This window comes from Balaenoptera physalus, assembly GCF_965194825.1.
Source record: "Balaenoptera physalus genome assembly, chromosome: 16".
Lineage (NCBI taxonomy): Eukaryota > Metazoa > Chordata > Mammalia > Artiodactyla > Balaenopteridae > Balaenoptera > Balaenoptera physalus.
Genome location: NC_138898.1, coordinates 81,425,378 through 81,453,043, shown reverse-complemented (window position 1 = coordinate 81,453,043; position 27,666 = coordinate 81,425,378). Strand labels below are relative to the sequence as shown.

The window sequence follows — 27,666 nt, the reverse complement described above, 5'->3', positions numbered from 1 at the left end:
GGGCGGATCTTCAGGCTCCTCAACACAGAGGCTGTGGACTGGTTAAGGGGGATGCTGCAGAGAGTGACCTACAGGGACCAAACACTGAAGTCCGGACAGGTGGAGGGATGCTACAGAAGATGCTATCCCAGACAGATAACCAAGGAGAGACCCTCACTTCCAGGGCCAGCACTACCAAGGCCCCCCTTCACGCACACCCCACCCCAGAACTGATTAAGAGGACCATAAACTGACTGAGTTCCCATCCCTGCCACGTGGTGGAATGGGGGCTTGTGAAAGAAAGTTTAATTTTAGAAAATTCAGTTTCATCTCTATTACCCCATGCTTGTTCTTGCTACACACAAGCTCTCTAAAGAGAAAATCTGTATCATACAGGATTGCGAGGAGGCAGTAGCATAAAGGTGTAGTTCACCCTAGTCTAGCTAACGTGTTCCCTTGCACTATCCCAAAGTGTGGGGTCTCAGTCCCCAAATCTATAGATGGTCTCCTTGAAGAGGATCTAGCAGCATGTATCTCTGTGGGCCAATCTCCCTTCCTCTTGATGCCTCCTTCACCTCCACTCTCCCCAGTCCTTGCCTCTTATAATGCATCCCTGACCCACACCCCCTCACTAGATTTTCTCTAAAAAGTAATCCAGTCCCACATGTCTCTGCTACTTATACACCTTCACAGCCTTGGGCCAGAGCCAGAGGTAGCAGACACCCTGCTTTCCATAGTTCTGCTCTCGGTAGAGAAGAAGACAGATACAGAAGGAGCTGGGAGTAGGGAAAACTGGGAGATGATTTGGTTTTCATGTTTCCCTTTGATTTTCATGCATGTTGTGGGAGTAGGAAGGCCTCATCTTGCTCCCCAAGAATTAAAATCCTGCCAGCTACCTTCACCAGATCCGCACGTGAGGTCTATAACCTACCACCAGCCCTCTCACTTATGGTCTAATATCCGAAGAGCATTCACTGCCTTTAAATCCTTAGATGCTTTACGAAGCCGCCTTGTGGTATCTTAGCACTGGGAGGACCCAGGCCCATTTCTCTTCTTAAATCCTGGGTCTTCCTTTTATCTCACCCAGCCTAGAGAGATTAGTAGAAGGAAGGGTGTCCCATCACATATTTTAAAAAATGGGTTCCTCTGAAGATTTATTTCCTTTGTGGGAAGAATCCTGAGGTTTTAAATCCATAAATCAACAGTTTACAGTTCTCAATTCCGACTAAATTTGACATGCTAAAACTTAAAGCCATCATTAAGTTCTCTACTATTTTTCACAATTAGCACATTGGGCCCCCAATCTAGGGTTCCCCATTCGACAGGGTGCCCCAGAGGTGTGCTGTGGGGGGGGGGGCATGGTAGCTCTTGATATCAACGTCAAAGGCAGCACTTTGAATAGCCTTAACTTCCCCTTCATAGGACGTAATAGATCTATTATTCATTAGCTTATCTAAACCATTTCTTGAAGCTCTTTATATTTTCACCTTCTAATGGAGTCATATTTCTTAGATGATAATTAAGGTTGAAAGTAGTTAGGACCTTTATGTAAATTCCTTAGCCAAGTAATTCCATCATGAGTCTCCCTCAGAGTCCGGTAATGTCTCAGGTGCCAGAAAGCCTGAGGGCTCCATCATTAGGCCCTCCCTGGAGCCTCTTTCCTCCGTTCTGAGAACCTTCCATGCCCCACCTTTCCCCATGCTTGAGAGCAGGTCCTCTGTCAGCTCCCACTGCTGACCAAACTCCAAGCACTTCTCTCCTCCAATACAACATCTAAATGTCTCCAAAGACATCAAAACGCAGTACTGGAAAGAGTGATTCCTTCCTCTTTTGTCTCACTAGAGTGGCCATTGAACCCAACTTGATATGGCAGTTTAATTGCTATGAGAGCATCTCCACCATAAAGGCGTCACTCATCTCCATGAGAGCTTCAACATTCTACTTCACCCAACTTTCTTCCTTTCACTCTTTAATGTTAACAGGGCACTTTAACTTCCTCTTCCTTTGAATGTTTTGTTTTAATTACCAGAGGAATGATTTTGTACATGAAAGGATATGGGAATTCAGGCTGAAAATTCCATTTCTTTCAGGAGCATCAAATGTGATAAGCTTCCTTACACTAAATACAAGTATAATGTATTCTGTTTGTTGGGAGTAGAGTGTGTGTCTTTTAAGAGTATTTTTCTAATAAGAAAGACCAATCGTATACAGAGCCTCACATTTTACAAAGCGCTCTTCTGGTCATGATCTCAACCCTGTGGAAAGTGAGGGTCAATGCAATGATGGTCATTTTATAGATGAGGGAACACGCTAAGTGCCTTGGGACATTCACAGCCAGTCCTATTCTCTGGTCGCGATACCACGATGCCATCAAAGCAGGCAGATCTCACATCTAAAACCTGCCCACACACAGACTGACCTCAAGTGTTAGAAACACTTGACTTCACACACATGCACACAAATAAGTGCATGTAAAACAGGTAAAATCTGAATAAGGCTTGAGGATTATTCTAATATCAATTTCTTGGTTGTAATGTTGTATTGTAATCATGGCAAGACATTACCACTGGGGGAAACTGGGGGAAGGGTACGCAGGACCTCTCTGTACTATGTTTTGCAACTTCCTATGTATATATAATTATTTCAAAATAACAAATTCCAAAAAAATTGATTTCACTTGAATTTAAATGTTTAGAAATCTCCTTTATTTTTCAGAAGGATATTTAAATTTGTTTTTTATTTTTATTTTTTTAACATCTTTATTGGAGTATAGTTGCTTTACAGTGGTGTGTTAGTTTCTGCTTTATAACAAAGTGAATCAGCTATACATATACATATATCCCCATATCTCCTCCCTCTTGAGTCCCCCTCCTACTCTCCCTATCCCACCACTCTAGGTGGTCACAAAGCACCGAGCTGATCTCCCTGTGCTATGTGGCTGCTTCCCACTAGCTATCTATTTTACATTTGGTAGTGGATATATGTCCATGCCACTCTCTCAGTTCATCTCAGCTTACCCTTCCCCCCCTCCCCATGTCCTCAAGTCCATTCTCTACGTCTGCATCTTTATTCCTGTCCTGCCCCTAGGTTCATCAGAACCATTTTTGGTTTTTTTTAGATTCCATATTTATGTGTTAGCATACGGTATTTGTTTTTCTCTTTCTGACTTACTTCACTCTGTATGACAGACTCTAGGTACATTCACCTCACTACAAATAACTCAATTTCGTTTCTTTTTATGGCTGAGTAATATTCCATTGTATATATGTGCCACATCTTCTTTATCCATTCATCTGTCGATGGACACTTAGGTTGCTTCCATGTCCTGGCTATTGCAAATAGAGCTGCAGTGAACATTGTGGTACATGACTCTTTTTGAATTATGGTTTTCTCAAGGTATTTGCCCAGTAATGGGATTGCTGGGTCATATGGTAGTTCTATTTTTAGTTTTTTAAGGAACCTCCATACTGTTTTTTATAAAATAATGACTCTTCTAATAAAGGCACAAGTAATATTGATATGCCCTACTCCAATAAGACCTCATTTAACTAATTACATCTACAATGACCCTATTTCTAAATAAAGTCACATTCTGAGATTAAAGGGGTTAGGAATGGGACATATCTTTTGGGGGAACAAAGAGGAGAAAAGATGCAAAGACGGACATGCACACCAGGAGAAGGCCATGATAAAAGAGACAGATTAGAACAAATGCATCTACAAGCCAAGGAACACCAAAGACAGCTGGCAACTCCAGAAGCTGAGAAAGGTATGGGACTGTCCCCCTAGAACCTTCCGAGGAAGCATGGACCAGCTGACATCTTGGTTTCAGGCTTCTAGCCTCCAGAATTGTGAAAGAATACATTTCTGCTGTTTTAAGCCAAAACAAAACCAAAACCAAAATAATGGATTCCACTGTCAATTACACACACACAATAATGCATTGCTCCACTCCGTGAGGGAAACAATGGCACACTTTTGTCTTATTTAAATTATTTTTTACTGATGAATTCTAAAATTACTACCACAACGAAATCCCATAGTACGATTCCATGAACTACAATGGAAAATTATTTCAAAAGACTGCAGCAAGGGGTGACATAAGACAACATTTAGCAGGGCTACACTTAAAGCGTGCACACATGGGTTTGAGTGTTTGAAGCCACACATGAGTCTCCATATGAAACGGCTGCCAGTAGGGCTGGTATAGAACAAAGCTCACCCAGAGCAAGAGAGACCATGACCTGTTTACATCCAGACTAGCCAGACAACACCCACAGCATCATTATCTTCACTGTGGGCCACCATAATTTAAGAGGGACATCAATTAACAGCAGCTGAAACCAAGGAGAATGACAAGATTTCTCACCATAAGGAACTGGTGAAGAAATATTTAATCTGGAGAAATCAATATGTAAACAGGGCTTTGGAGCTGTCTTCTCATATTTCAAGGGCTGTCATGTGGAAGTAAGAGTAAATCAATCTGCAGAAATTAGAGCTAATATCAGTGATGGATGTTAGACAATGGACCACTTGGCTCTATAAAAAGAAGACTGAGTCACATTAGGACTTGCCTGCTTCAAATATAGGATTGGCCAAAAAGTTCATTCAGGTTTTTTGAAACATCTTGCAGAAAAACCCGAACGAACTTTTTGGCCAACCCACTATGGCCCCAAATGGTCTTCTATGTTGCTTAGACTCCCTGCCATTCGTGTCACTTCTTCAGGATAAGGGAAGCTTTTCCAGAGGATTTCTATTACCAATGATCTAAAAAACATAACACCTCAAACCATTAGTTCCTACACACACATTTGCACAGATTAGTTTCATAAACTAGCTGTCACCTATCAAAGCAGAAAACAAGCCCCTAAAAGAATGGGACACCCAATCAATATAGCATAGAGGAACCTGCAAAGTGGGGTGCGTTCCAGGGAGAGAGCTTGGGAGCAAGGAACACGTTCAATAAGAAGCACCTACTGGAAGTTCTTCCTTCAAAGCCCCATTTGCAGACAAGAGGGATTTCTACCATACCCCCTTCCATTCCAGGATGAACTGCTCTAGAGAACCTCTTGGCTTTATACACACACACACACACACACACAAGTGCATGTAAAATAGGTGAATCTGTGTAATGACATTGTTCTAATGTCAAGTTCCTGGTGTGCTATAGTCACACAAGATGTTACCATTGGGGGAAACTGGATGAAGGGTACACAGGACCTCTCTGTACTATTTTTTGCAACTTCCTGTTTCAAAATAAGTTTTTTTTAAAACCTTGATTTTAGTTGAATTTAATTTTTTTCATTTCCTTTATTTTTCAGCAGAATGTTTACAAAAGTTTTGACAGTCTATAGATTCAATTATCAATCACACTTACACAGGCCCAATATATCTGACACCAAGACAAGTAATCGGCTGTCCCTCCCCACACACTCTGTCCACCTGCTCTGTCACCCTCCCCTCACGAGATGACAGACCCCAACCTGCCACTGGTGGCCACCCCTTCAGTGGGAGGGAAGGCATGGAGGCAGGAGAAGGACATAGATCAAGCAAAGAAAGAAAAAAGGAAGAAAGGGGAGACGGAAAAGGGAAAAGAGAAGGGAGAGAAGCAAGCAAGGCAAGAAAGAAGAAAAGCCAGCGTTTGTCATTCAAAAAGATAAACATTTTACAGCCCAGCTTGACTGTGTCAAGAACACTTGTGTTTTAATAGTATGCCTGCAAGCTTTCAAAACAAGTGTTTACCTGTCACAATAAACAGTTATGAGTGAGGAACACAAAACAGAGAGAACCAGGAGCTGGCAGGCTGCCAGCCCTGCTGCGTGCTGCTCGGTGCTAAGCCTGTCATCCAGGCGACAGCAGCTCAGCGTCTCTCGTCTCCACAGTGAGGACTGCTGTCACAGGTCGCAGGGCCTCTGGGCTCAGGGGAGGCCAGTTAGAGCCAGAGGGGGCTGGGGGAACCCAGTCCTCAAAGGACACACGGCAGCAGTTTCTGGCTTGAGGGCAGCCCACAGGGACCTACAGGAGCCCACAGGTCCCAAAAGATGGGAACCTCCAGAGACTGCTGGAAAGACCCTTGATGGAGAGCTGGCACACAAAATGCCATACACTCCCCGTCCTTTTTGTCCTTTAATCTTCACAACAGGCTCACGAGTGAGGTAAGTACTTTGATATTTATAACTTGCAACTGGGAGCTGGCAGCCTCATAAAAACTAACTTTTACGGAGTATGTTATACTTAGGAAGAGCTTTCACAACCACCTGTCTCAGTGAATCCTCACAATAATCACTCGACATGGCTGGGCTAATAGTATCATCCCCACTTTGAGGAAACTGGACAAGATCACCTCCAAGCCTCGAAGTCCATCATCTAATAAACAGCCAAGCGAGAACTCCAACACACAAACACGTGGCTCAAACGATCTATGGTTCTCAAACCCGGGTGTGCAAAAGAATCTCTTGAGTCACTAGCTTAAAATGCCTTACTCCTAGGGTTTTGTCAATAGAATCAGTAGATATGGGCTGTGACTCAGGCATCAGCATTTTTAAACATTCAGGAAGCCGACTGAGAGCCAGGTGACTCTGAAGCAGGTAATCAGGGAAGCGTAATTTGAGAACCAGCATCACTAAGAGGACAGCATGCAACCCTGCCCTTGTGAAGCTTCCATTTGGAGCTGAGCTGCCCAACACAGTAGCAACTAACCCATGTGGCTACTGAACACTTGAAATGCAGCTAGTGGCGTGTGTTGAAATGATATTTGGATATATTAAATGATATTTGGATATATATTTGGATATAATATATATATTATATATTATAATAATATAATATATATATATATTATTTGATATTTATATATTAAATAAAAACGCATCACTAAAATAAATTCCACCCCTTTCTTTTTACTTTTTAAAGTGTTACCAGAAAATTTTAAATTACCTATGAGGGATGGATAAACAAAAAGGTCCTACTGTATATAGCACAGGGAACTATATTCAATATCTTGTGATAAAGCATAATGGAAAAGAATATGAAAAAGAATATATATACATATAACTGAATCACTTTGCTGTACAGCAGAAATTAACACAACACTGTAAATCAACTATACTTCAATAAAATATCCAAAGAATTTTTTTTTTAATTTTTAATAAAATTACCTATGAGGCATGCATTAGATTTCTATCAGGCAGCCCAGGTCTAGAGGGGTCCAAGAAGCATATGAAAGGCAAATTTAAACACATTACAGCAAATGGCTAAGATAGAAGGATAACGAGTTGAGTCCAGTAGCTCTGAGAAGACTCTCAGAGGGTGTTTCCTCTTTGCCCCATTTAGTCTCAAAAACTGAGCAGGAGCACAGAGGGAAGGTGGGGGGCAGAAGGAAGCAGGAAGAACAGCATCCACTCACGATGCGTTCAAGGCACCCAACTGCTTGGTATTACTCTGAAGGGACCAAAGATAGAGCACGAGTGGCAGGCAGAAGCCCATCAGTGAAGTCTTAAAAGCCGAGCCAAGAAGCCTAGGGATGGTCTTGAGCAAAACGGACAGTCACGGAAGGCACTGAGGAGAAATGAAACACGGTCCAAACTGACACTGAGACCATCCACTCTGGCTGCAGTGTGAAGGATGGATGTAAAGGTAACAAAATTAACATCAAGAAACCAGTTAGTCAGTTACAACAATAGACCAAGTGGGAGTAATAAAGGCCTAAATTAGAGCAGTGGTTGGAAACTCGGAGAGAAGATGGAGAATCCAAGAAATTCAAGAAGTGCTTAGGAGATGAAACCTGGCGGAGCTTGGTGATCAACTCCATCTGGGGAAGGAGGGGAGGGAGTCCCGGCTTTGGTGATGGTGAGGGTGGCTGGTGACCACACAAACTGAATCTGGGAGCTTAGGAGGCAGACCCTTTGTGTGTTCATGTAGAAGGGGATGTTAATTTCATCATGTATAGGCTGCACACTGCAGAGGCCCGTGTGACTTTCACATAGATAGGCTCCCTAGAGAATAAGCAGGATACATGAGTTCTAAGTTCAGAGATGAGTGGGATGGTGCTCATATTTGGGAATCATTTGTGTACAGAGAGTAATCAAAACCAGGGGAGTGGATTGAAATTCCAAAGGGATAGCAAGACATGGAGCCAAGTACGGAATCTCGGGACTCAACAGTGTTTGGTCCTGAAACTCACATTGTTTAGTCTACATGTTGACACAAACTCATTTGACTCACCCCAACCCCCGCACCCCCCACCAACCACTACCCCCACTGCCAAACCAAATGCCTTTCGCCTGAACCAACTGGCTCAGGGGATTTCACAGATCCAGGACAGGAAGCCACTTCTGAGACCCTTGACTGTATTGCTGCTATGGGAGTGGTTGGCATTGTGGCTTTGCCTAGGCAAGCTCAATAAGAGTTAGGAAAAGACATTATAGTCCTCTATTTCCAGAACTTAGTACACTTTTTTTTTCTTGAATGCTGAAGTTACACAGAAAGATAAGTCACTGAGCTTTTTCATGTCTTTTCAAGTGTTTTAATAGAATATAATTTCCTAAGGACATGGATACATATTCAAAATTCTTTTGCATCTTTATCCAAGTCCTGCTTTTAGGGATTAGCAGAGTGCCAGATACTTAGGAAGATACAGTCTCTTGAAAAGTAGGCTTTCAATAAATATTTATGGGAAAAAAAATCTATACCCCATCAAAATACATTGAATTATCATGAATGAATGAGATGGCTATTCTGTTAAGTGGCCTTGAGCTATATCATCAATAGGAGTATTAAAATAGCTACTAACTATTCAAGTCTCCCTAGATAAACCCACCCTGTCCCATGGTTCGGAAATTATTACACAACAGTTACTCCCAAATTTATACTTTCATGATCTCTCGTTTAAGTTCCAAACATGTGCTCCCCATTGCCTACTTGGGCTTTCCACTTCCACCTGTATTAATAGAAGAAATCACAAAGTTAACATAATCAAAACAGAACTCTTAGGTTTTATCTTCAAAACTGCTCTTCCTTCCTCTTCCCTAGTTGCTCAACCAAAAACCCAGGAGACATCCTCAGCTCCCCTGTATCCACCCCGGTACCCTCCTGTTGGTCATTCATCCTCAATGCCAATGCCAAATCCCTTGTCCAAGTCACCCCTGGACTATGGCAATGGCCTTCTTCCTGGCTTCCCTGCCTCTTCTCCTGGCTCCTAGACTCCATCCTCCAGTCTTTAGTCAAAAGGAGCTTTTGAAAATGTAAATCAGATTGAGTCACTCCCCACCTCCTCCTCTATCCCAACTCCCTTTATTTAAAACACTTCAGTGACTTTTTAATTGAATTTGCAATAAAACCCAGACTCTTGAGCGGGGTCTCCAACTCCCTACAATATTTGAAAGTGGCTTCCACCCTGATATAATTTCCAAGCTTTTTCTTTTCTTCCTGTCTTCACTCTGGCTCTCCCGTCTGTATAGAATTTTCTTCATACGAATGACTCCTTCTTGTTATTCATAATTCAACTTAAATAACACCCTCCTCGGAGGTACCTTCCCTAATCACCTAATCTAATTTTAGCCCGTAAGGACTAGCTCTACCCTATATCAAACGTAATGTAAAGCTTGTATAATTAAAACAGTGTGGTCTTTGCCAACGAATACAGAGATAGGCCAATGAGCCAGAATAGAGAACCTAGAATAGACTCAGCTACATATGGAAATTCAGTACGTGATAAAAACCCATCTCACATCTCTAAGGAAAATAGGGCTTTGTAAATAAGTGATGTTGGAACAACTGGAGAGTCATGTGGGAAAAGATAAAATGGTAACCCTTTTCATGCCCTTCCCTTTGAGAGGCTGTGAGCTCACAATAGCAAGAATTGTGTATTAATCCTGGTGATCTCCATAGTGAACACACAATAAATGCATGCTTATTGCATAGTGTTTAGGAGTCTAGCTTTTGAATCACTTTTTGAGGTTCAAATTCTGGTTTTACCACTGTGGCCCTTGGCAAGATGTTGTACACCACTAATCTTCAGATTTTCCATCAACAGTGAACAGGGGGAGAGAGAGAGAGAGAGAGAACTTGTCTTTTTGGGTTGTGTTAAAATAAAGCATGTAAAGCATTTAGCATGATTCCTGGAGTTCTGTATGTGCTCAACAAATGTTGCTTACTGTCATGAACACAGGGCCAGAAAAAACAATGGCTTTGACATTTTAGTTTTATTTTCTTTATTGTTAGCATGATCATTATTAGCTATTATTGTTTCTGAAAAGAATGAAATGTTAAAAAGAACTTTCCAACTTTACCATGACCTTCAGCTTCTCTGAACCTTGGTTTCCTTACTTATTCAATAGGAGTGATAACATGCAGCTTACAGGTCTTTACAAGAGTAGAAGAGGACGTGTATTTAAAAATCAACTATCTACGATTTTAAAAAATCAGGGTTTGGAGCAGAGAAGATATTTAATTGTTGGTACCCTTCTCCTTTCCCTCCCTCCACATCTCTCAATGGCAAACTTAGTGTCATGAACAAGCTCAAAAAAGCAATGGCCTGCTCTCTGCTGATCCAGGTTTGAGAGCCAGTCCTGCTGTGGGTGGGAGGAGATTCCAGGAATCCTCTACCTGTGCAGCAGCTGGGCATCTCATCAGTGTGGGTCTAGTTCCTGTCTGGCCACAGTCCACAACTCCAGGAGATGACGGCTGTCTTCGCCTGTTTGTCTGGATTTCTGCCTCAAAACTCCCATTGCTCATATCTGTCCATACAGGAGTCCTGCTCAGTTCTGCCCAGTTCTCCTCGGGCTCTAAGTTCGCCTTCTAAACTTTATCGCTCATGCTCACCCCTGTGCCCTGCCTCTGTCCCACTGCAGCCCTGCAAAGCCTGACAGCCCAGCTGCACCCCTCCCAGCCTCTGGATTCCTGCCCCCAGGGCCTGGCTCTGCGAAAGGCCCAACTTCCATCCTTGCAGTACCTTTTAAGACTGGTTTTCTCTAAAGGCTGGACAAGGAGATTTGAGAATCTCTGTTAAACAATCCAAGAAAAAATATTCCTATAGAAGAATGCTCTAGGAAGTTGGCACTGTGATTCCCAGACAGAGCATCTTGCTGTATAGCCAACCTTACCATCGCTCAGCATCGGAGCAGCAGAGATGAGCAAAGACTAAATAAAACAATAGGCTCAGGCCAAAAGGTCAGAGCCCTCAACCATTAGCACCCACATTACCAGCCCAGGGCAGAGATCGCTCTGCTGAAAGTCACTTAAAAATGCACTTCAAGTCACAGAGATGTTCTGCTTTTAGGAAAGCACTTGAGTCCCCAGGTCCTCCAGGAGATCAAAGGACACTCTTTGTCCTTTAATGAATAAGCTGTTAAAGAATAAGAGGAACAATTGGATTCTGAAGTGAGAGAACAATTAGGCACCGGCATCATTTCCAGGAGGTTGCACACTGAACCATACTTAGAAACTGGAGAAAACCCAGCAGCACACATATGATTTAAGGAGACGGAGCACAGTTTGTTACTAAGAATGTAAAATACAGCTGGTTTTCCATTGCTCAGCCCAGAGTTCCCGTGGACTTGTTCCCTGATTGGAATCTTTAAAGGAGCGCTGGTACTGAAACCAAGCAGGACCCTGTGGGGCCCTCCTGGGTACAAATCCTTTCCATGTTTCCCATTTCTTGTTTGTAGGAAAAAGACTTCAGCCTCCTAGACCTTTTCTGAGTACCAAAGGGCAGGTTCAAAGAGTTGCTAACCAGGGAAGTGAGGGAATCCAGAAAGAAAGGAAGAGCAATAAAGAAAGAGTGCAGCCATGGGGCAGGGTCCTGGTTCCTCCTCAAGGAATAGACATAGGCAATATCTTTGAGTTCTTCTGCAAGAACTAAGATCCCCACCCAGGTGGAGGATGGAAACTTCAGGCTGAGCACAAGATTCCTGGAGCACCGCCCTGTTACCTCACCACCAACCACTCAGAAGAAAGTCACACATCCTGCAGCCCTCACCCCAGATTTTGCCTATAAAAACTTATCCCTGAAAACCATTGGGGATTTCATTTATTTTTAAGCACAAGCCACCCATTCTCCTTCCTTGGCTCTGCTGTAAACCTTTCTCGGCTCCAAACTCCAACGTTTCGGTTTGTTTGGCCTCACTGTGCATCAGGCACATGCATTTAGTAACGGTGTGACTAGGAGACATTTTGCCCTTCCCAGAGTGTACCTCACCCCAACCATTACTGGATGTTCTTGAATGGTTTACACAGTTCTGCCACAAGATACTGGGTATCGGCATCAAATGGTCATCATCAGTCCAGGCCTAGTTCACCTAAATTTGAAGCAATTTTGAGTCTACTAGTGCAGTTGCAGGGAGAGGGAAGGATAGAATGTGAGGATTACGAGTAAAGCTGTTAGGGAACGCTTGGCCGAAACTGCCTGCCTTGACTAGGCAGGATGATAGCCACTTGCATGAGTTGTCCCAAAACAAGAGGTCCCAATAAGGAACACGCTGCTGCCACCAGAAACTAACCAGGAGAATTCGGGCGGGGGGGGCGCCTAAAGGAGGGAGGAGACGCTAGTTCATATGTCTTACCAACCTCCCAGAGTCCTTCGTGCTGGAATCCGTCTTGGCTGAGAGATGCGTGCACCACCAGGAAGGACCCTAAGTCAGACCAAACGTGGGCCAAGCAAGATGATTGGCCAGAGACAACCCGGAAACTAACCCCATCACCATAAACCCCTAGACTGTGAGCCATATGGCAGAACACTTCTGGGTTCCCTTACCCTGCTGCTCTCTGCCCGGGCCCCCCTTCTCAATAAGGTCTCTTGCTTTGTCAGCATGTGTGTCTCCTCAGACAATTCATTTCCGAGTGTTAGACTAGAGCTCATTCTCAGGCCCTGGAAGGGGTCCCCCTTCCTGCAACAAAGCCAGAGGAGATAGAGGCTAGAAAGTAGGGAAGCTGTAGGTAAAGAGGGAAGAGAAGCCCCCAGGATTAAAGGAGATAGTTCCTATGTGGTTGCTGAAAGCTCGGGGTGACTCCTACAACTGAGATAATTGCTAAGAATGTTATGTCCAGCTTCATAGTTTACACTTTAATTCCTGCCATCACCTCTGGGTGAGAGGTTCTGCCCATTCACACATGGTCTGAGGTTTTCCAGATCTCTTTGTCTTTGGCTGTGATGAAACTGGACACAGGTCCTCAGGAGAATCTACTGACCTAAGTCCTCCAAGGTGGAAGGAAAGGATAGAATTACAAGCCTGGGAAAGAAGCCTTGGAAGTCCATCTTTCTAAAGTCCTCAGCAAAGCATTTTATGTAAAGAGATGCTAAATAGATGCTGGTTCTGGAGTTTTTGGAGGTGGGTGGGAATTTTCTGGATCACCAGCTACAACAGCACTCATGATTACTTACTGTATACTCGCAGGGAGGCTGGCACATCACCTGGTACCAGCTGCCTGCATCCTTCACCCTTCCTTGCCCCTTAGCTGAGCAGAAAACAGGGGTTATCTTTAAACTAGAGGCAGAAAATAATAAAAGCTTCATGTAACATGTTCACTTTTATACCATTAAAGAGAGAAAGACGGGAAGGAAGAAGAAAGGAGAGGGAAGGGAAGGGGAGAAAGGTATCCAAATAAATACCCTAATCCTACAACAGACCATTTAGAACAGAGGTCCCCAACCCCTGGGCCACTGACTGGTACCAGTCGGCAGCCTGTTAGGAACCGGGCCGCACAGCAGGAGGGAGTGGCAGGTGGGCCAGAGAAGCTTCATCTGTCGCTTCCCATCCCTGCCATCACTCGCATTTCCGCTTGAACCATCACCCCCCATCTGTGGAAAAATTGTGTTCCGGCCCCTGGTGCCAAAAAGGTTGTGGAGCTTCCCAAACTCCCACCTCCATCTCTCGATCATTTTCACTGCCCTTACCTTCAAGATCTGTTATTCTCCCAGATAAGGAGGACTTTACTTTCCAGAAACTGAACATAACAAAAATAGATTAATTAGGCTGCAATTATTCCCATAACAAAAGGATCCCTGGCTTCATAAAAGATTTGACTATGGGGTCCATTTAAATAGAGCAATTTCCTTCTATTTTTCAAATATGATTAGATTTACATGCAACTTCTCTCAGGCAAAATGAAGTCCAACTATAATGGGAGTTTTCCAATATCTCTGTTGAATTACAAGTTGCCAGAATTTATAAACTTCAGTGCTTCGGGGTTCAAATCACAGTGGCCCAGCGTTCATACATAACATGAAAAGATGGAGAGAGAACTGGACAGAGATGCCTGGTGGCAGTCCTGGCAGCAACTCGCGTGGCCTTGGGCCCATCACATCTCTACTGTATGCATCAGTTTCCTTACGTGTTACATGACAAGGTAGGGCTAGATTTCTTCTCTGGATTTTTCAAGGTCCAGGAATCAGTGAATTATTATTCAAGTTCCTATTTGTGATTCCCCCTCCCTTGGATTAATTCAGAAGAACTGGATGCACTTAAGGATGCATTTCCACTCAGCAGAATTTACCTGCCAGGCTCTGAGTGCGAGTGAGACAGACATAAATGCAGTATGGAGACCACTTCCTGAAAGCTGACAGAGCATAAAGGAATATGGAAGGCAGGCTGTAGGCAAAAGCAGAGAAAAGATATCTCTACCTGGGTGATAGCAGGGCGCACCAGAAAACATCTAAGCTAATTCTTGAATCGAGGCAGACAAGGCAGAGCATGGTGGAAGGCTTCTAATGGAAACCTTAAACACAGTGTTAGCTCTGCCCGAGTGTTAACTAATGATCCGTCCTAGCTTAACTCTTCAGCTTCCCAAACACACCAGCAAATCTTCTGATGAATCTTAAGGGAAAAATTTTCCCCATAGGTTTCTACCATCCCGGGGAGAGAGGTTGGAGAAATTTTCCCCTTCCAATAGCAATTATGATAAAGTTTCTCTTACACTGTGTGAACTTCTAATCAAGGTCTAGGAAGCTGCATTCATTCATTTTAACGGATTGCTGGAACAGTCTGAACAAGAGATCTTGCTAATAAGGCCTTGCCTGAGTAAGATGCCGTGCATCCTTCTGAGCAGGAAAAAAAAATCCTTGGGAAACAAAAAAAAAAAATGCTTGGCATGTTAAGGCCAAATTCAGAGGAAAAATCACTCCGGAATCTCTGGTTTTCTCAAGTCACAATTTACAATCTACATTTCAAGGTCAATTGAACCACTTGATGGCCAATTTGGGGACAAGGAAAGAGCTACATGAGGAATTATAAATGGGCATCAGGGTTCCTGACACCAGCCAGATCCGCACAGCCACACTCGACTGAGTCTGTAATGATCTCAGGTCATTCCAAAAAGTGCAGGTCAAAGGGGCTCTCTGAGCACAGGAACCGTTGATTTAACACCAGCCTGGTGACATCCGTTCTGCTCACTCTGTGGGTGGACTTCCCACGTGGGGACATGGCTCTAATGAGCTGTGAGGGGGGGGGGGGGGAATCGGGATTTAAAACATTTGCGGAAACCTGACCCTTCTCTGACAGCCTGGGGCTCCCTTTTCCACTCTGAAACATCCATCCTGTTTTAGAGACAACACCCTAGGAATTCAGATGGAGCATGATTGGTGGCGGCATGAAAGGGACCATCACTCACGGAGTCATCTGCGGGAAGGGATTAGGGGAAGGTGCCTGAGGAACCGGAGGAGAGAACTGGTCTGTGTCCATGTTCAAACGTAATGCTTCTCACTGTGAATGGTTAAGGGAAGCCACAACTTTTTTGAATGTAGGGGGAAAAAAATCTATCTCCAGGTTTACACTAAATGCCTCCGTGGGCAATCAAATATGAATTTATTTGGCTAAATTCATTTAGGTGCTGTCATTTGAAGAGGGGTAGCCAAAATGTACGAAAGGAGTCAAAAAGTACAAACTTCCAGTTATAAATAAACAAGTCATGGGGATGTAAAATACAGCATGGGGACTAGAGTTAATACTGTATTGTGTATTTTGAAAGTTGCTAAGAGAGTAGATCTTAAAAGTTTTCATCACACACACAAAAAAGTTCTGTAACAATGTATGGTGATGGGTGTTAACTAGACTTATTGTTTTGATCATTTCATAAAATATACAAATATTGAACACTTATGTTGTACACCTGAACTAATATATTATTGTGTGTCAGTTATACCTTAATAAAAATAAAATAAAATAAAATCAGGCCATAATAAGACAAACAAGTAAATAATATTACAGTATAAAAAGGGAAAACAAGGACTTCCCTGGTGGCGCAGTGGTTAAGAATCCACCTGCCAATGCAGGGGACACGGGTTCGAGCCCTGGTCTGGGAAGATCCCAAGTGCTGCAGAGCGACAAAGCCTGTGCGCCACAACTACTGCGCACCACAACTACTGAAGCCCACGTGCCTAGAGCCCGTGCTCCACAACAAAGAGAAGCCACCACAATGAGAAGCCCGTGTACCGCAACGAAGAGTAGCCCCTGCTCGCCACAACTAGAGAAAGCCCACATGCAGCAATGAAGACCCAAAAATAAATTTAAAAATTTAAATAAGTAAATAAAATCTATTTAAAAAAGGGGGAACAAAGTACTATATTAATACTTAATTACACTAATGCATTTTTACAAAATGGGAAGACTTACATCTATTTATTGGTCTGACACAGTGATGAATAATAACATTATGGTTTAATAATGAATAAGAATAACAACTTTAAAAAATTAGGTTTTAATTTTAAAGATATTATTCACACTTAATAAAATATTTCATCACTGAACTAAAATTTGAATTTACCAAATAAAAATACTACACTTTGCAAAAAAAAAAAAAAAAATTAAGAGTAGAGATAAGGAAAAGATCAAGTATTTTTCTTTAACTTGTCTAGTCTCTGGGAAATTCAGGCATAGCAGAAGAGAAAGCTGGATTTCTAGAACTTGAAAAAAAAAAGTTACTAAGCCTTATCTTTGTAGAATTTGTCTTAAGATTATGAAGTGTTACAGCAATTGTCCCCAAATATTTGAAGACTGGAGTAGATGTGGCTGCATCAGAATCACCAGGGACATTTATTAGAAATGCAGATCCTTAAACCCCATTTCCCAAGATTTGAGTTCAGTGATTCATTGGTAGCTCAATCTTCTCACTGCTCATTTGAGGAAAGTGAGCTGTGGAAACTATATTTGTCTTTCTTGATCAATCTCATTACGTTGTTGTTGAGAAAGGCAGAGTGTAAGTGCATGTGAAACGATGCAGCTGGCTCAAGACTGAGCCATGATCCGTCCAACGTTCTTTCCTGTGCTCTTTTTTTTTTTTTTTTTTTTGTCCATTTGGAGGACTTCCTTCCTCTTAAATCTCCTGCTTGTCTAGCTGAAACACCCAGTTACTTGAACGTCATATAGTCTGCCCCCGAACCCAAAGCAGAACCTGTGTTCTTGCATTAAACCCTACAGCTCAATGCTGCACTTCATCAAAGCCCGTGTTCAGCCACTACGCTCGCACGTGCCCCTAATACTTTGTGACACCCTATTACTACAGTGCCTTTACGAGCTTCAAGGAAAATTACATTTTAAATTACAGCATACAGGCATAATAGAAAATCTAATTGTAGCAGTGACAGTTTATTTATCAATCATTTATTATTTTGATTTATAGGGTGCCCAACTTGATTTAAAGGTAGCTAATGTTTAAAAATCTCAAGGCACCCATACAACCACATACACACTGAAAGCAACAAAGTGAACAACTCCTGCTTTTCTGCAGCTCATCTTTCCCATACCGAAGGCTGAAGCTAGAAGCACAGCGAGGTCGATCCCGGGGACCTGCAGGCAGCATCTCAGAACGTCTTAATATCAAATCTCATTGATTATAGAACTTAGCAGATGTAAACTGTCAATGTTAACATAGAGCCAGGGTCCATGATATTAATATTTCTGTGTCCCAAGTTCACAGAGCTTGAGAATTTAGAGGAAGAAGGGACTTCCAGAGGTGACCTGACCCCCACACCCCATCCTCCGCCTCCCTTCTAAGAAGGTACCTTTAAGATTCTCAGAAAGGGGTGTATAGGTGCAGGTCAATAGCCCTTCAAATGCAACCCACTCCATGGTATAATTTCCCACGGCCTTGCTTCAAACCTTTCCTCTCTGCCAATCCTCCCTGGCTTTTGTTCTAGGCTCTGAGCACCTCTCTGACTCTCAAATTCATCCTTACTTGAGTCTGGTATGTCCTGCCAAGCCAGGCTCTGCTCCTGGCCCACCCCTTCCTGGGCTTAACTTTCACATCCCAGGGACATATTCTACCTGACACTAGACTTCACCTTGCCCTGACTTGCCACTTTACTGTCCCCATACTGGCTCCGGAAGCTCTGAATTACCTCACCATGAAGCAAGACCCCAGTTAAAAGTCTTGGGAAGTCTGAAGTCCCAGACTTGCAGTAGCAACTAAATCAAAATCAGAGTCTTCAAGATGGAGCTGTGCCTAAAGGCCAACTTCAGGGGTCATAATAGGGTTTTCCAGAGTTTCCAGTTCAACTCAGCACAAACACACATGCCAGGCACCAAGCTTACCCGGGCCCTGCCATGAAGGGATTTTCCCAGACCAAAAGTTGTTCGAATCCCTGGTCTTCCACCTTCAAAGGCAATATTCTTCCCATTACACCCTACTATTCTCCAGTTCAACATATCCCACTTTGTTTGCTTTGTTCAACCACCTTGTTTGGAAAAGGGCTTAGGTTCTCTAAGCTGTCACTGTGAGACAGAACTCTCATTTCATTCTTCAGGGCTCTGATATTTATCTACTAAAGAGGGATATGATCTGCTTCCAAATATTAGAACACTTGGTTGTCAATAGAAGTCTAGTTTCCAAATGCTTTGATCACTTATTAATCATCACTTCTTGAATGATGCTAAAATGGTCTGTAAGGACTCATGCTCTTCCCGCAGAGAGAGAGACTGATCTCTGAAAACAACTGGTGGCTGAATCATCTGCCTTCTTAAGCAGCATGTGGACCCCTTGTGATTCACAGCGGAACGCCCCCCAGTATATATTCCTTGCAATAAAAATGTAAAGGTTTGTAAGAATATGCGAAAATTGGAACTCTTTGTACAACGCCAGTGGGCATGTAAAATGGTCCACTCCTCTGTGCACAATAGTTCGGCAGCTCCTCAAAAAGTTAAACATAGAATTACCATATGACTCAGCAGTTCCACTCCTAGGTAAATAACCATTTTAAAAACGGGCACCCACATTGCTTTTTGTTTTGCAATGGATGATCATGAAATACTGAGAAATACAAATACTCCCCTCCTAAAAAAGGGAAAGACATGCTTTCCATTTATTTTCAACCAGAGATAACTTAGATTAACAATTGAGATTATATTATTCATCACATATATATATATATAAAATTAAATTTATTCTACTAAAATTAAAAAAGAAACCAAAACAGGTACTCAAACAAGTACATGTACATGCATATTCACACTGGCCAAAAGGTATAAACAGTCCAAACATCCATGAGCAGGTGAATGTATAAACAAATGGTGGTGTATCTATACCATGGAATATTAGGCAGTCAGAAAAAGGAATGAAGTACTGACACATTCAACAACATAGATGAGCCTTTAAACATTATGCCACGTGATAGATGCCAGACACAAAAGGTCACATATGGTACAATTCCATGTACAGAGACAATCAAGAATAAATAAATCCATAGAAGCAGAAGTCAGGTGGGTAGTTGCCAGGGGATCATGCAGGGAGGCGCAGGATAAAATTGCTTAACTGGGACAGGTTTCACTTTGGAGTGATAGAAATGTTTTGGAGCTAGGTAGAAGTGGGAGTTGCATAACCTTGTGAATGTACTAAATGCCATTAAATTGTTCACTCTAAAATGATTAATTTTATGTTTGGTGAATTTCAACTCATTATTTTTTTAATTAAGCAATAGATGAATTCACTCACCTTATGATAATGAGTTCCACTGTTAGTGTACATCGTAGAGATTCTTTTGCTAGTCTTATTTTTGTCTTTTCGTCTGAAATAAAGGGAGTCTCTAACAGGTTTTTAAAAGGCATTAAAACCTGCCCAGAGAGTCAAAGCCAGTGTCTTCCTCAGGCCGTGCACAAATGCAGCTGCTTTGAGCCTAAGTCTTAGAACCTGCCAGCAGGATGCAGACCTGGCCCAGTGAAGTTTGATCAGCCTGCCCTCAGGCCCAGGACTGGGTAGGTCATCGCTGGCCTAGAGGGATGTGCAGGGTATAAAGGGGAGGTGCTGCGTCAAAGGCTAGTAGTTGTGCTATTCACAGAAAAACTGTAATTATGAAAAAGCGGCTGGTGGGCTGAGTCCAATTCTTGGAGCTCCTGGATCTTAGATTCTAGTCTGGGACACAGACACTATACCCAATAACAACTCAGTGAATACGGATGTTAGGTAAGTGTTCTTGACTAGAGAAGCTTGCTTTCTAGACAAGAAACCAGACTAATGTGCTAAACAGTGGGAGGGGAGTGGGGTGGCAGGTGGTATGAGTTAGGTCGGGGAAACCCTCTCTGAGGAGGTGACCAAGATTTGGGCTCAGACCCAAACACTGGGGAAGACAATTCCAGGTGGTGGAACAGAAAGTGCAGAGGCTTGAATGCAAGAGTCGCTTGGGGGCAGGTTACTTCCCTCTCATGGCTGCTAAAAGCAAACGTGTCCCCTGTACTCACGTGGACAATTGCTCCAACACAGAGGGGACGAAGCCATGTAGATCTTGGGCACAATCCACCACAGACTTCACAACAAGAGGTAACTTGTGGCACCTCCTTCCTCTGATTATCAAGGCCGGCATGAGATGCTTTCGTGGTGTAGAAGCCTCCTGGGGGGTGAAGCAGGAAGAGTCCGCTCAGCAGCTGCTGTATCCGGCAGGGGACGGGTGCACACCCTCTAACTGTACAATTAAACCAAATCCCTAGCAGGGGAGTCTATGCCTTCACAGAAGCTACAGAGCCAGGTGGGCCCCGTGCACAGGGACCCGCAGTGATGCAGGGACACGGCCATCAGGTACACGGGGGTGTGAACAAAGCCGGAAGGGGGCTGTGGGCCTTCCTTGGCAGGGCAGGCCTGGTGGTCTGAGCCAGACGAGATATCCTCCCCCTGCAGGCTGCATGTAGCCTGCCCCCAACATCAGTGAGAGAAAGGGATGCCAAGTGATCTGGGAAAGGCCTCTAAACACAGCCCTTTCTTCCATGTTCCATGCTTTTCATTTTCACAGCAGCAGTTGAACAAACCCTAGGCCCGCGGGGGCAGCAGCAAACCCTACTTTCCCAGATTTCCATGTCATGTTCTTATTTTAACCCAATCAGGCCACCTAGTTGGAAATAGCCTCTGTGTCACATCTGATCCCTGCTGGAGCGTTTCCACTGTTCCTGGGCTTGAGGCAACACCCCCTAGCTGGTGACCAGGAGCGGGGCGCGGGGGGCAGAGCAGGAGGGCCTGGCATTTCAGAACCAGCCTCAGGCCACCTGTGTGGACACGCTGCTCTGATTTGCACCAGCTCAGGCACACAAAGCCTCCTGTCTTTCAAAACAACTTCTCCATTGGAAAACCCAAGGGGAACTTGACCACCAAATGCCTTCCCAGGAACCCCATCCTCTACTCTAGTCTGTGTTTCTATTTATTTTTCTGGAAATCATCTCTTCCAGGAATTCTGCCTGGACGCCCCTCTTCAAACCGCCTGCTCTCTCGTAACAGCTCCCTCCAGGGCAACACCATGATGAATCGATTTATGTCCTCCTTTTTTACTGTCATTTTAAAAAATGGGTAATGGAGGAAAAGGGTTCTTAATTAGACTGTTTCTCAAACTTAGAAATAAGAAACTTCTCAAAAGCAAGCAACTTATTTAACTAGTATTCTTGAGCCCTTTATTTAATATTAGATGTATTCATTTATTTGCCTTATTTAACCTCCACAACAAGCCTGGAAAGCAGATGTTTTCACTGCCTTTTAAGATAACGGAATTGGTCCAAAGTCACGCAGCTGGAAATGTGCCATCAGGGATCCTGATGCCCAGTCCAGCACGGTTTCCATTTACCTGCCTCCTCTTCCCTGATGTCTCCTTCTGTCCTGCTCATGTAGGTGCTAAGCAAACATCGATGAACTGGTAGCAGAGAAATGTGGGCCAGGCTAGTTGACACCGGTTTCAGAGTTCAGGAAAGAGAAACCACCACTCAGTTGCTAACAGCAACTCTGCCCTACCAGCTCACCCCACCTCCCCAGGGTTACAGGTCATCTGGATTTGTACTCAGCTGATTCTGAAATGCTTAAATTAGTAAAAATAGCTCTTCCCCCTTCACAGGACCTGAGACACAGTGAGCTCTTGGCCTCCTGCTGAGTCCAGAAATGAGGAGAGGGCGTCAGCCCTGTCCCCCCGCAATCCCAACCAGGATCCTTGAATATCCCCTCAGCCACCTGGGACAGATGGGTCTTGAAGCCCTGGTACATCTTCCAGGAGGGCTCTTTACCTCCCAGGTCTGGACCCCGAGGGGAGGATGATTCCAGACAAAGCTCCGATCAGCAACCCATCGTAGGGTTTGGTCATTGATAACTAAGGTCTAGGAGCTCTTGGAGGCCAATTTCCAAGGTGGCACCAGAAGAAAAGCGGCTGAGATGGAAACTGGGCCCAGTTAGTGGCAATTCTTCTTAGTGTCACCACTTTGCCTTGCACCCTGCTTAATGTAGTGTCGACTCATTGTACCACGCCAGCCAACCACTGGGGGCAGTCAAGCTGTCAGCCCCAGTATTCAAAGGAAGATCAGATTCAGGAACAAAAGGTGGTGATGAGAATTCAAGGCAGAAGCTATGACTCCAGATGTACTTCCGAGGACAGCGTTCAGCTCTGAAAGGGACCCTGGGAAGACCCAGCAGCCCCGCATCTCAGCCTTGGCCTCCACCCGTCCTCTGACCCTAGTATGTGACCCTTGGTGCCCCCGGGTTTCTCTGAGGCACTTGGTGGACAGGCGGGGGCTGAATAATGGGAGAAATGGGCAAACAGCACTTCCACTTTTAACTGTGATCGTGACCTCGTCATTTAGCGTCTCAAAATCTCCATTTTTGCCATCCGTAAAATGGGATGAGCCACGACCCCTCCACCAGTTCGCTGTGAGATCTAAAGAGATCAACGCGTGTCAAAGAGCCAGCCCAGGGTCCAGCAAATGGGACGTGCTTGACAAACGTCATCTGCCTTCTCTCCAATTCCCCCATCCTCATTGGACAAGTCAGAGACCAGCTAGGTTTGCCGAGAACCGGAGGAGGAATCCTCTTCAGGGGAGGTGGAGCGAACCGCAGAGGCGACCTGGACAGGTAAGCAGTGCAGAGGAGGCGGGCGTCATTAGGAGGTAACTGACTGGAGAGAGGCCACACAGCCCAAGGTGAGCCACAGGGCCCTTTACACAGCAGTAAGGTCGATTATCAGGGGATGTCGGCTTCCTCGGTGCTGCTATTAACCTAGATTGCTCTTATTAACCTTTCAGATGGAGAATCTTGCAAAAATAATTATATTAAAGCACAATTCCCTGTGCGTTTAAAATATGTGAATGTTCCATGTCCGTACTCCTGTGTCATCAGATAATGAACACCTGATTGCCCGGCTACCGCGATGAGGCTTTTAATCAGAATACTTTCCTTTCTCTGCTGCAGGCTCAGGCCAGTCCTGGGAGCTGGGGAAGTGCATCTGAGGAGTGTTGAAGGGCAGGACTGGTAAAGGGGAAACAGATTTTTGAGGAGAAGCAAAGGGCCACCCACTTGGGGTGTGTTCTCAGGTCCTGAGAGGGAGCTGGGGGGGGAACCCTCCCCAATGCTGCTCCCACAACTTGTCCCTGAGCCTGGATTTTTTTTTTTTTTTTTTTTTTTTTAACAGAGGACACACTTTGGTTTCACAATGAGAGACTGGAGGTCAAGAGCAATCCCAGTAGAGACAGAACTGACCGGCTATTCACACATATTAATTCCGAGACGCAAGTGGCAGAAGCTGATTCTGTGCTGAGCATACATAAGTGCAGGTCAGGGATACCGAGGTGGCAGAAACCTAAGGGGGGTGTTGGAGGACCAGGAAAGAGTGGAGACAGGACCAGAAAGAAGGGAAGGGTGGCGGGAGGCCGTCTTTGGACATAATTGGTTGACCTTGCCCGTTCCTGTAACCGCCTAAGAGCGAGACAGGACACAGGCTCCCCTCCCAGGAGTCAGGCAGCCCCAGAGCTGTCAGCCGCCTGCCCTTCCACACGTGCAGCCCCCACCTGGCTGTGTGCTTGACCAGCGCCACAGCTGCAGTGTCAGCAGCCTCCGCAGTGCAAGGCACCATTCAGGGGCTGTTTCGTTTTGGATAGTTGAGATGCTGGCTTGCTTTCTCCTCCGCAGCGCCCGCGTGCCACAGGAGATTAACCTGTGCCCCTGAGAGTTCAGAGCTTCCAGAACAAAGCCTGGTACATAGTACACAGCGAGTCCTCAGTTTCACCTTATCCACAGAGAATAGTGGAAGTGAGAATGTGTGAGGCGGACACGAGAAACAGCTGAGGGTTTGCCCTTTAAACACAAACTCAAAGTAGGTGCTGGAGACTTTCCATCCTAATTTTGCCAACGTCAGATTTACTCCGCAATCTCTCAGGGTTTCCCCCCACCAAGAAGCAACTTTCCAACCTGGTCATGCAAAGTCTTGGAAATGGGATTTCCCTCATATTCCACGCATCCACTCATATTCACTTAAATCACAATCTTAACAGACTAAATGGACGGAAAATATTGCCCCTAAACACAGGCCAGAGAGATAGACGTGGGGGCCATCAAAACCGTGGACAACTCTAGACCTAGGTCATAACAAGCATGCGTGATGGTTACTAATATCAACCCATTTCACAGATGAGGAAACTGAGTCACCAAGAGGTTAAAGAACTTTCCCAAGGTCACACAGCCAGTAGTGGCAGAACCAGGATTCATATCCAAGCATCTGGTTCTTAGAATCTGTTTGTTTTTGCCATGATTCTCTACTGTGTAAAGATGGCAGGTTGATAATTTAGTCCACAAGTATGGGCAAGACAGGAGCAAACCAAGGCAAGGACTCTCGGATGAAAGAGAGGTTCAGGTGAATGGGTGTGACCTCAGTACAAGCCCCGTGGTCATAAGAAGTTGAATGTCAGGAAATGCTGGTAACCCAGAGGGCTAAACAGCAGGGTTGAGAAAGGGACCAGGAACTTGGCCAGCAGGGGTCTCAATTCAGGCAAGAATTGTGTGGCAGGTACAAAGCCAAGGTCATCTCATGAACCAGCCTTTCTCTCAAGATAGATGCCCAGAAAATGAGCAACCAATTCTTCATGAACCATATTGGAGATATAAAGGTGACAGGGTACCTGAAGGTTCTTACAGCTGAAAGATCCAGAAGGCGAACGGAAGGCAAATACCAGGAGTTCCAAGGACAAACCTGGTAAAGCTACATACTGTCTCCAGGCCAAACTGGAGAGCCTGCCCGTCAGAGAGGTAGTCCTGCATAGTGGTTAGGAACACATTCTCTAAGACTGAACTGCCTGCCTGGCTTCCCAGCTCCTCCACTCACTAGCTGTGTAGCCTCAGGCAAATTGCTGAAGCTTTCTGAGCTTCATTTTCCTCACTGGGCAAACAGGATTGTTGTGAAGATTACATAAGTGAACATAGGCAAGGCTTAGTTCAGTTAATGCCCACTACATAGTCAGCACTAAATCATCCTGGGCAGAACAGGCAAAGATACCAATACTCAATACTCCCCTTCTCTCTAGAAGGGGAAAAAACAAACCAAACTCACACCAGCGCTATCTCAAATGCAGAAGTAACAACATGGTTCCAAACACTTGCCACCATGGGTATAAAAGTCCCAGGCATGTTAGGAACTAAGTGATCAAATGCAAAAATATCAATAATACCTAACCTGGGGTGTTGTAAGATTACAGATAATGTAGACTGGGGGTGACAGACCCAGATGCCTTCGGGGGTTTGAAGAGGCAACAGTATAGGAGGACAGCAAGTCTCCAATTTGGATGTGCAAGTAACATCTGGAGGGCTGGTTAAAACAAGGGTTGCTGAGCTCCACCCCCAGAGATTCTGAGTCAGTGTGTGTTGAGGGGGGTTGCCTAGAAACAGCACCTCTAACAATTCCCAGGTGATGCCCCAATGCTGGGTCCCAACCACACTGTGAGAGCCACTGGCCTAGAACAATAAGGAACGGTAAAACTGTGGAGCACTGATTATTGGCGTGTAGAAATGTGGCCTCGAGTTACCAAATCTTCAGATGTTTGAAGGAAAAGTCTTAAACCTGGAGTTCTTTGTGCTAGAACCCGGTGCCTAGAATGCTCTGCAGCCCAAACAAAACATGGCGGCCCTTGTGTGACTCCAAGTAGAACATTCAGGAAGGGTGACGACATGGGAAGAAGTGGCCTGGGTCCGTGCAGATGGTGACAACGACGGGAGGAAAATCAGCCACAAAGAAGGACAAGTGGGAGGCTGATCAGATTTAGGGCTTAGATGCTCTGCTGCTGTTATCATGTCAAGAAAGTGGAGCAGCTTGTGTTTTTGTCTGAATTTAGAAGCAAGTCTTCTTGAAGACAGTATGTAAATGTGATAAGAGGAAAAAGAAAAAAAAAAAAACAACCCTGAAAGCTGTAGATAACATTCTAGTAAAAAGAAAGAGGTGGCGGGGCAGGGAGAGAGAGAGAGAGAGTGGGGAGGGGGGGGTTAGCGTCCTAACCAAAGCACACCTGTCATCTTTTAGTGAGAATTTCTGGGACGCCACGTTAGGGATCTGAGAGAGCCAAGCTGCATTAAAAAAATTTTTTTTGTAATTCTAATTTCCTTTTTTTTTTCCAAAAAGGCTTTCTGAACACCAAGAAATACAAGAGTCTCAAAAATACCCCCAGATGGGCTTCCCTGGTGGCGCAGTGGTTGAGAATCTGCCTGCTAATGCAGGGGACACGGGTTCAAGCCCTGGTCTGGGAAGATCCCACATGCCGCGGAGCAACTGGGCCCGTGAGCCACAACTGCTGAGCCTGCGCGTCTGGAGCCTGTGCCCCGCAACAGGAGGGGCCGCGATAGTGAGAGGCCCGCGCACCGCGATGAAGAGTGGCCCCCGCACCACGATGAAGAGTGGCCCCCGCTTGCCGCAACTAGAGAAAGCCCTCGCACGAAACGAAGACCCAACACAGCCAAAAATAAATAAATAAATAAATAAAGTAGCTATTTAAAAAAAAAAAAAAAAATACCCCCAGAGATCCAGAAACTTGTTTTCATTTATGCAGGTTTCCCTGAATAGCACTTGCTAATGCAATTCTCTAATTGTTTATAATATTAATTAAATGGAAGTACACATTTGATTTCTACCAGAATCTTTCCATCAGTATCATCAGGCTTTTTTACTGATGATCTAGTTTCCCATTGTTTTTATGAGAAATATTACCCTTATGACAATCAAAGTCTTTGTGTTTTTAATACAAGACATAAAAATAAAAATTTTTTTTCCAAAATGAAAGTTCAGAAGGGAGAATTTGTTCACATTTTGCTAATTAATTCACTCAGATACATAGAAATCTCTATTTTGTGGGTTTCTTTTAAAATTTGCATCATTTAGACCAGTTAGAACTAAAATCCAATGATTTCTACTTACCATTTTAATTGAACATTTTGATTAAAATCAGTTCTATACCAGCTAAATTCAAAGTCCAAACTACATATTTAAAAATG

At 44.3% G+C, this 27,666-nt stretch overlaps 1 long non-coding RNA gene across 1 annotated transcript in view; it reads left to right on the top strand.

Moving 5' to 3' along the window:
• Nucleotides 1–27,185, top strand: part of LOC309646304 — a 313,846-nt gene extending 286,661 nt beyond the window's left edge. The window contains exon 2 of the long non-coding RNA XR_014255269.1: nt 26,847–27,185. This is a non-coding gene — a long non-coding RNA (uncharacterized lncRNA). The remainder of the gene's footprint in view (nt 1–26,846) is intronic.
• Nucleotides 27,186–27,666: the final 481 nt, after the last annotated feature.